Here is a 10,173-nt window from a genome sequence, read left to right on the forward strand (position 1 = left end):
CATTTGATAGTGTGTTGCCTATGTTAGTCACCCAATAAGTGCCTATAATTTTGATTTTATTGTTAATTTGTTCATTTGTTTGTTTGAATCAACTATTTAAAAGGACATTGCTTTTCATATTTTTCTTTAAAATAGTCTGCACCCTCAGACCAGCCACAGTCCCTAATATGGGGGTCTTTGTACTGGTCTCCAATTGACGCAGCTAACTCTACCTGGCCGCACCAGGTACATGTTAGTACCAGTCAATGCAGCTATGTTTGTGTTGAACCTATCACAATAAAAGGTGAGCACTGAAAAGTGGAAAGGGAGTTTTTAAATCTCAGACAAGCAACGAATTGATGCCTTCAACTAAATTCCACTCCTAAGAAGTAGCAGTGCGCTGCTCTGCTAACAGTCTCAACAGGACATTGTGCAGAAAGCTGGAGAAGGCTCTTCACCATCAACCCTCATTGTTTGCTCATACTTAGATCAATAGTTTAAGGGTTGACTTACTCACAGCACTCTTTAAAAAAGGTGCAAGTTTGGGAGAAGACCCAGTCCAAACGTTTACACATCAAATTCTCTGTAAACTCTGATCTTCAATTTGGGCGATAATGTGCTTCTGTTGGTATTTCATTTTTCCCCTCTCATTCAAGGCATAAAGATTAAAGATGATAACATTAAGAAGCCAACAACATCATTATTCATGATGTACCTAACTACCAGCACTAGACTAGGTGTTATTGGAGGGCTGGGTCTGACTTGGTGCTTCTTTTGCATATCTGGGCTAATGCATGACTTAGCACAGAGAGAGGGTTCATTGGATGCTTGCTTTATTAACTAATTTCCAAATGAATAAATAATTTTAACAGATGCTCATAAAACCCATTTTAAGATGACCAAAGTTTTAAAAGCTTGTAAATTTTTAAATGACACAAGATTTCAAACCTTGAACTACCAGTAAGTTCTAAGGAAGCCCAGACCTAAAAACCTAACAGCCATGTATCTTGTATTATACACTGAAAGCCTCCTTATTCAGAATTCTGTTCCAGAATGAGGGATATGCTTTAATTATAATAGCTCTTTAGATCTACTGAAAATGCAAAAAGGCTCAGGAAAAGAATTTAAAATTTATAATAATCCCCCAGGAGATTGTTTAGTGATGACTGAGTCCTTCTGAAAGATTCTCTAAGTGATAGCAAGGGGCAAAAGGGTAACGGAGCCGGTGAAATTGAAGTTTAATGATTGAATTAAATGTTTGGCTAATGGTAAGTGTAGTGACAAGTTTATTTTGAATCTACTTAGCATCAATGTCCTCTTTCTTTGGTAAAAGCATCCTAACTTCCATTGGGGAAACCATTCTCTTTCTCAAACCCTAGGAAAAGAAATACATAGGAAGCATATGACCCAGGCCTTCAGTCATTGGCTCAGGACCCGCACATGTCCCTTCTACACCAATCAGATGCCTCCTTCCTGGTAGCTGACTCCCAGGTTGAGTGACAGCTCACCCAACTGCCCTCTTTGTGCTGACCTTATCTGAGTGTATCCCTGAAAAACTAAGTTTTCTTCCCCCCAAATTCCTGTTCTTCTATGCCTACCCCAAATTCCTTTCTTGTTTCATCTCAGCAGAGTCTGTTCCTTTTATGCTTAGTCAAACACTTTTATAGAAATATATTAAATAAAGATCAGGTAGGTTAGGGGTACATTATAAAGTCTTGTGTGTTAAGCTAATGCAGTTGTACTTTACCTGGTGGGACAAAGGGGGTACATTCCAGAATGTTAAATCAGGAAAACACATGTCCAGAGTTGCATATTGAGGAAGCAGAAAGTGGACTGGAAGGAGGAGAGGAAGGAGTCATCCATGAAGGCATTCTTGAGACAATAGGAGCCAGTGAGAACCAAGGGGAGAAGAGGCTCCAGAGTGGACCGTCAAGGTAGCATGGATGGAAAAGGATGTGGTCCAGAATCAGAGTTCTGACTTTGGTTCCAGGCAGCAACAAAACCAAAGCAGAGTGTATCAAATGCGTAACCAGGTCCAGTGCAGGAGGTAGCTTTGAGAATCAGTTTTGGATTTTTTGTTTTGCTTTGTTTTTTCAGAAAATGACTTTAATAGTAACAAAACTTATTTTTTTACAATATCACTATAAACTAAAGGTTGTTTTCTACATAATTTTGAGAATTGTTATACTTGAGGTTTTGGCTCAGTGGGGCTGAAATCAACAAAAGGACTGTGGGCCCAAAAATCATCCTAGGAAGCCTATTGTCACATTTACCTCTTAGGAAGTGACCCAGTCCTACATATATATATATATATGTACATATATATATATGAATTCTTCATAGGCTTCATAGAAATGAAGTGACTCCAGCAGTGTTTATTAAACACTTTCCAGCTCCTGACATTTAGCCCTTTTTCAACATCCAGTTCTGACTGCATCCCTTTCAACTTTGTTTTTTTTTTTTTTTTCTAAGTTCCTTTAAGATTAAATCATCTGAATACTTTTCTCCCTTCCTGGTCTTTTCCTTCACTACTGACGAGATCTAAAGTATATAATTTTTTATGATTCTATCCCTACTGGCTTACACCATCATCATCAAAGACTTATAAAGTTGTTTATAGAATTGGTTGGCATTAATTATTCCCTGCAAAGGAAGCCATTAGCACTGTAGTGTTTAATTCATGTACTATTTTGCCTTTCTATCACCCTCATCACCTGGAGGAATTCCTGAAATTTGGGAACTACTCACAGTTCACACTACTGCTGGGCCCCGCCATTGTGGAAGGGGAATCAGCTTTATATCACTGTCCTGAACAATCAGTCTAGAAGTGCTTATTTGAAAAGTATCAGCAGGCTCAAGGGGAGTGTCCGCCCTCCACGCCCATCCCTCACCTCAATCTTGAGACCTTACAGCTTCCAGATGTTGAGGTTCCCTGACTTCTGGCCGGCTTCTAGTGAGGATTGCCAAAAGGAGATACTGGCAGAAGACGAGTAGGAAGGCGGTAGGGAGAAGCCAGGATATTTCTCCTTCTTTTGATGTGCTGTGGGTGATTTTTTCAGTAGGAGCTGAGTCTCCTCCCTGCTCCAGATCCCAAAGGACACACCTTCCCCCTGCGGTCTCAGCCCTCACCAGGCAGCCCCACCACGTTCCAGCTCCCACCTCATGGCCCCAGTTTCTGGATCCCTTGCCTGGAAACCACTAGGCTTCCTGCTCTTGCCAAACTCTGGGTTTGGCTCATCTGCCTGTTTGGCTTTTCAGCTATTCCACTATCTGATACCAATTTCATGTACAAAATCCCTTCTGTTTGCAATCCTAAGGTGGTTTCTGTTTTTCTGAATACTAGCAACAGGATGGGAGAGACCAGAGGTGGGGGTGAGAATGATGTCTCTGGGCTTCAGTTAGGATAAATACTGGATAAACCTCAGTCTTCTTTCCTGCATAAATTTACCACAGACAACACCCCAAATATGAAAGTGCCTAAGCTTGAGGTCGAAGACAAATGACTCAAGTGGTCCCTTTTAGTAAGGACTTTTTGGTTAAAAGTGTGACCAAGCTCAGACTAGCTTTAACCCAAAATGATGGTGGTGGCCCCAGGGTCACCTAAAAACAGAGATTTGAATGTTGCCAGGTTCCCTTCTCTCCTTCCTTCTTTCTCGCCCTTCCTACAGATAACTTTCTTCAAAAGGTTGACAGACGCCATAAATACCAGAATTCTGGAGAAGAAAGGCCTCTCCTCTTAATTTCAGTTTGAAAACTTTCAAAGAGAACTTTCTTTAAAGATTTATTTATTTATGCATACAAGAACTGGGGTACAGACCAGAGATGCGGGGATTCACCAGAGGTGAGAGGATTCAACAGAAACAGAGTGGGGAGCAGAACAGGCAGAGAGACTGAAATACACTGCTGAGGGGAGCAGGAGGTGAGACAGGAGAGGTCTGCTGCACCATGTGGGTTGCTCCCTGGTTGGCCGGGGAGTGAACTCGTGCCACAGAGCCTGTGGATTGCTTCATAGTACAGTGCTTAACCCCTTGCAGCTCCTATATTGCCTCAAAAGAGGAGGGACATGATCCCATTCAGATCATGCAGCTATGAAGAAGCAGTAATGCCCTTAAAGAGGAGGGGAAAAATGACACAGACACTGTGGAAATGTCTATAACTAGAGTTTCTGCTAGTCAGAATTCTTTCAGATGTAACTGAAGAACACAATTTTTTTTATTTAAAGATTTATTTATTTAAGCATACAAAAGCTAGGGTGCAGGCCAGAGGTGCAGGGGGTGAGAGGATTCACCAGAGACAGAGTGGGGAACAGAACAGGCAGACCACCAAAAACACTGTTGAGGGGAGCAGCGGGCGAGACAGGAGAGGTCTGCTGCACCATGTGGGTTAGCTCCCTGGCCAGGGATTGAACTCATGAAGTAATGGCTGCAGGTAGCTTCGTACTGCTAACACTTATCCCTTTGCGCCACCAAGGAGGCCCTGAAGTACTCAATTTTAAAAAGCAAAGGGATGAGTGGGGTATTTGCTTTGTGTGATCAAAGAACATTTATGAAGCTGACCTGAGAATTTATGCAACCAGGCCCCCATACACCACAAAGCCCTTTTTCTGTCTCTACTTCCTTCTATATTTGGCATCATTTTCCCAGATTCATTTTTTTCTGGAAACTAAAGTCACAGTTGCTAAGGGCTCCTCAGTATGTATCTTCCCGGTTTGTCATAAGAGGAGACTGTGCTCAAACCCACAGGTCCAGTTAAGGATGGGCTCCGGTATGGGTGATATGCTAGTTACCCGGCCAGTCCCTGTCCTCTCAGGTCCATGAAGTACTATGACTCAAAGACCAGGGAGGAAATTTCAGATAAGAAAAAGAAAGTTCTCATTCTAATCAAATGGGCAGTTCTGTGAAAGAGCAGTTTTCCCCAAACCACATTCCCGTCTTTCTGGAATCCTAGGGAATGACAAATGACCCTGTAGCACATGCCCCTGAACAACTCACCTGAACTTTCTGGCTTCAAGTTCTTCATCTTAACCGTCTTATCAAGTACTCATATTCACTGCACCTTTTTTATGGGTTCTCAAACTTGAGGGTGCTTGAGAATCAATTTAAATACATTCCCAGACACTATCTCCTTAGGTCTGGAGCAGGACCCACAAATCTCCATTATACTAGTGAGTTTACACTTCAGAGATAATGAATGGAATGGCTTACAATCCTTTTTTTTTTTTTTTTAAGGTGTAAGTCTTTTATTTTATTTAATTTATTTTTTTAAATAATAAATTTTATTTTTATATTCCCCCATACAATTGCAAACGCCCCATTCTGACCCCAATCCTTCCCCTCCCGCCCCCCACCCCCCAAAAAGTGTCTCTGGTTCATAGTTTTTTGTTGATTTTGATTTTTCACTTTCTTATATTCATTTTCCTGGTCCCTTATTTAAGTTTTCTAGATTCCTGCTATGAGTGAGACCATCCGGTATTTTTCTTTTTCTTTTTGGCTTATTTCGCTGAGCATGATCCCTTCCAGCGCCATCCATGTTGCTGCAAATTGCATGTGTTTATCTTTTTTGAATGCTGAGTAATATTCCATGGTGTATATGTACCACATCTTCTTGATCCAGTCATCTATTTTTGGGCATTTGGGTTGTTTCCAAAGCTTAGCTATTGTAAACAGTGCTGCTATAAACATAGGGGTGCAGGTGTTCTTTGGAATTGATGTTTCTGTGTCCTTTGGGTAAATACCTAGGAGTGGAATTGCTGGATCATATGGAAGCTCTGTGTTTAGTAGGTCCAGAAATCTCCACACAGCTCTCCATAGTGGTTGGACCAGTTTGCACTCCCACCAACAGTGCAGGAGAGTTCTCTGAAGAGGAAATGCAAATGGCCAACAGACATATGAAAAAATGTTCAACATCACTTGTAATCAGGGAAATGCAAATCAAAACTACCATGAGATACCATCTCACACCAGTGAGAATGGCACATATTAAAAAAACTAGCAACAACAAATGTTGGCGAGGGTGTGGCTTACAATCCTTGCTTACAAATCTGTCTGAGGCAAATCTGAGCTATGTTCCGATCTGGGAAAGGCCAACATGAGGAAGAGAAGTTTGGCAAAACCTGAGCTGCCCCGGGTCAGCTGAGAACTGGGATACGCCAGTGAAGTGTCCTAATTTCTTGCCGGGAAGGTTCTGCTCTGCTCGTGGAAGCTAAAGCAGAATCAAGAGAAATATGCAAAGACCCTGGCTGCCCTGTGGTATGAATTTTCTCATCCTAACAGTCCTAGGCCTTCTCATGCAGCTAGAAGCTCTCCTTTATGTGCTTTCCTAACCCTTTGCGGAAACAAATTTAAAAAACCAGGCAGCAAGAGAACCCCAGATAAATTTTCTTTCAAGCATAAGCACAGGATTAGTGTCCTGAAGGTTTGAGAAATGAGCAAATAGCTCATTTTAACCCTGATTTGCTTTTGTAGATTATGGTGGGAGCAAATAAAACAAGAACAATGATTTAGCTAATAACACTCCCAGAAGTTTCCACTTCTAACCAGGAGCCATTAGAATCAAAGTGCTCCCAACACAAGGTCAACTAGAGATAAACACTCCTCTCTGGACTCTTCTGTACCAGAGTCAACTTGGACAGAACTGTACTGCAGGGCATCCTGCGTTCCAGACACCCAGTGTCTCCTTTTTCACATGTTCATATACAAATATTTTCTTATATAGTTCCATATAAACATAACTGAAATTTTAAATAGCCAAATATTTAAAAAAAAAAAAAACACTAAATTGATATTCTGAATTCTGTTATAGGAGCTGGGAGAAGCTTGGCACCACCCTAACCAAAAAATAAATGAATAAACTATTCCTAAAGCCCTCTCTGGAATATGTGATCCAGCAATTCCCTTCTAGGAATTTATCCTAAAGTAATCTTCATGTGTATGTGCAAAGATTTACCTATAAGGGCCTCCCCTGGTGGCGCAGGCGGTTGAGCGCAGCACCATGAAGCTGTCTGCAGCCCCTGCAGTGCCGGTTTGATTCCGGCCAGCCAGCGAGGGTACCACATGGCGAGCAGACCTCTCCTATCAAGCCCGCTGCTCCCCTCAACAGTGTATTTCATCAGTCTGCCTGTTCCGTTCCCTGCTCTGTCTCTGGTGAATCCTCTCACCCTCCCGCGAATCTGGCCTGTACCCCAGTTCTTGTATAAATAAATAAATAAATCTTTTAAAAAATAGATTTACCTATAAAAATATTCATGGTGAAATTAAAGAAATTAGAATGGAATCAAGAGAACCAAGATATGCTTGGAAACTCCCAAGTAAATTACGATACCTTCAAACAATGGAAAGTTATACAGACATTTAAAATCTTGTTTTAGAAAAATATTTAATAATCTAAGAAAATGTTCACTTTTTTAAGTAGATTGCAAAACTATATGCAAATTATGTTAGAGGTATTTGTTTAAAAATAAAATAATGACCAAGGATATACACAAAGAAATTGCTCTAATGATGAAATGATGGGTAATTTTTTATTTTCTTTATTTATATTTTCATACAGCATTAGTTTGCTGTGAGTATCTATTGCTCAAGCTATGAGTGTAAACTAATTGCATCAGTATTCCCTGAGAGTTTATTAGATTACAGAATCTCATACTCCAGCCCTGATCTGCTGAATGAGAATTTGCATTTTAACAAGAGTCCCAGGTGATCTGGACCCACAGAGCATGACTGTCTGTGATTCAACCTAAGAGAAATAACCATTTTAATTTTTAAAAGCCCCAGATTGTGATAAATATGTGCTCACTGCTATTTGGACGGTGACTTTGATGTAAAGCATAAGCTTTTTTAAAAAAAAACAACTGTATTTTCTTACACCATTGTTCATTTTTGTTCATCATTGTGCATATCAAAACAGGGGCGGGATGAGCACAGAGAGTATGGTGATGGTGCAAGGATGATGTGGTGGTGGGAGATAAACGGGGACTACCCCTGAGGGGAGAATTCAAGGATTGTGTAAGTTATTCTTACCTTCCAAAGTCCTCTGGAAATGGCTTAAGATTTCCACATTTTTCATTTCAACAGTGGGGCAGGGCGCAGTGACAAGTCCCTCCGTCTCCGCTCCCTCCCCCTGCCTTGGGGCCACAAAGCCCAACTCTGAGATTCTGCGTGAGGTAGAGAAATATAGATTCCTCAAGAGCTGCTATTCAAGCCATAAGCAGCATGTGCCAGCATTCCCCCCACAATCCTGGGTCAGTCTCCATTAAGCTGCACATCTGGCTGTCACACACTCTTTTGTGGGGACGTCTCAATGGCAGCACTGATGCTGCCTCTCCCGGGGGCCAGCCCCACAGTGGCCTCCCTGTCCTCCAGCATGTGATGTCATGAGCATGAATGTCCTGCCAAACATTTAAGATGTTGCACTTCACATTGTGTACATTGTATAGAGAAACAGTGACGGGCAGATTTGAAATTTGAAAAGAAAAAAAAACAGGGCAAAATACAACCAAACCTTGTTCTGTTGTTATCCCAAACCACCCATTCAGTACAAATATATAACTTGTATTCTTTACACAATTTCTCTCTCCTCTCTCTCTCTCTCTCTCTCCTCTCTCTCTCTCTCTCTCTCTCTCTCTCTCTCTCTCTCTCTCTCTCTCTCTCCTCTCTCTCTCTCTCTCTCTCTCTCTCTCTCTCTCTCTCTCTTTGTTGTTGTTGTTGTTGTTGCTGTTGTGGCTGCTGTCACTGTAAGTAGCATCTCTAGATTCAGAAATTTCCTTGAAAATGCTTTCTCTAGTTTGGTTTCTATCAAATTCTTGGAAAGCACGAGCTGAACTGGTTCATTTCAAATCAAAGGGCCATGGGATGTGATCTCTTCAGAACACACCCGAGAGTGGAAGGAAAATTTGATGTCACTAACTCTAAGTCGCCTCTCCCCTGAGTACCATGGAGAAGGAGTGAGGGAGATCTGCTGAGCCACAGAAAAGCATAAGACAGCCTTCCTGTTTCCCAAAGTGTGACAGGGGACCACTTCGTCAGAATCACGGAGGGGCTCATAATGGAAAAACAGATTTGGGGGTGCTGGTTCCTAGGCACTGAGTCGGTCTCTGGGAGTGAAAGAGTGAATCTGCATTTTACCTGACATAGCAGTGATTCTGTATTTGATATCAAGAGTGTTGGAGTTCTACTTAGATTCAACATTCGTGCTATGCAGTGACTAGCTTATCTTAGCAAAGACTCCAAGCTCTCTACAGCTCATTTTCCTCCTCTATACAATGGGGGATTTGGAGAGGATGAAACGTGTGAAGTTCCTGGCACAAACTGGTCTCAAGAGCATGACTTCTTTCTCTATTATTAAAGCAGAGCACTTTGCATCTGTCATTTTACCTGTGATTGGGTGGTGGGGGCGGTCATTGTGTTCCCCCAGGTGACAATTATTATCACTCTGATTACCAAGTTGTAATGGAGCACTAATGAAAGCAAATAAAATCATCAGACTGAGTCCCTCTTATGGTTACTGAGGCAGAACCTGTTTCCCTATAGCTGTTTCCAATCCAGTGGCCATTTACCCTACTTAGCCAGTGAGTCCCTGAAATGTGGCTCGTACAAATTGAGTTACATATAGGTGTAAAATGCACACTGGAATCCAAAGACTTAATAAAAAGGAAAGACATAAAATATTAGTAATTGATTACCTATTGAGATAATGATACAGTCAACCTCCCGTGTCTTCCAATTCCGCATCCATGAATTCAACCAACCAAGGACTGAAAATACATACTGTGTAGTAACAGACCTGCCATGGTTGCAGCTGTACTGGACATGCACAGATTTTTACTTTTCATTATTTCTAAGAGATAGGGAGTATTTACATAGCATTTACATTGTATTAGGTATCTAAGTAACCTAGAGATGATTTAAAGCATACAGGATGTGCGTAGGTTACGTACAAATACTGTGCGATTTGGAGCACAGTATATCAGGGATTGAGCATCCTTGAGTTTTGGTGTCTGCGGAGGTCCTGGAATGAACCCCTTGAGGTACAGAGGGACAACTATATTTCAGATGAACTGGATTAAAGAGAATATATTAAAATAAATTTCATTTGTTGACTGGGCATTGGGAAAAAAAAAGAATTCTGAGTAAAAGCTCTTTTTTTTCAGTTAGATTTGCTCTTTTATAAAAATTGTCTGAGGGCCTCCCCTGGTGG

The sequence above is a fragment of the Talpa occidentalis genome, unplaced genomic scaffold (genome assembly GCF_014898055.3).
Source record: "Talpa occidentalis isolate TD23 unplaced genomic scaffold, MPIMG_talOcc4v2.1 talOcc4.4, whole genome shotgun sequence".
Taxonomy (NCBI): domain Eukaryota; kingdom Metazoa; phylum Chordata; class Mammalia; order Eulipotyphla; family Talpidae; genus Talpa; species Talpa occidentalis.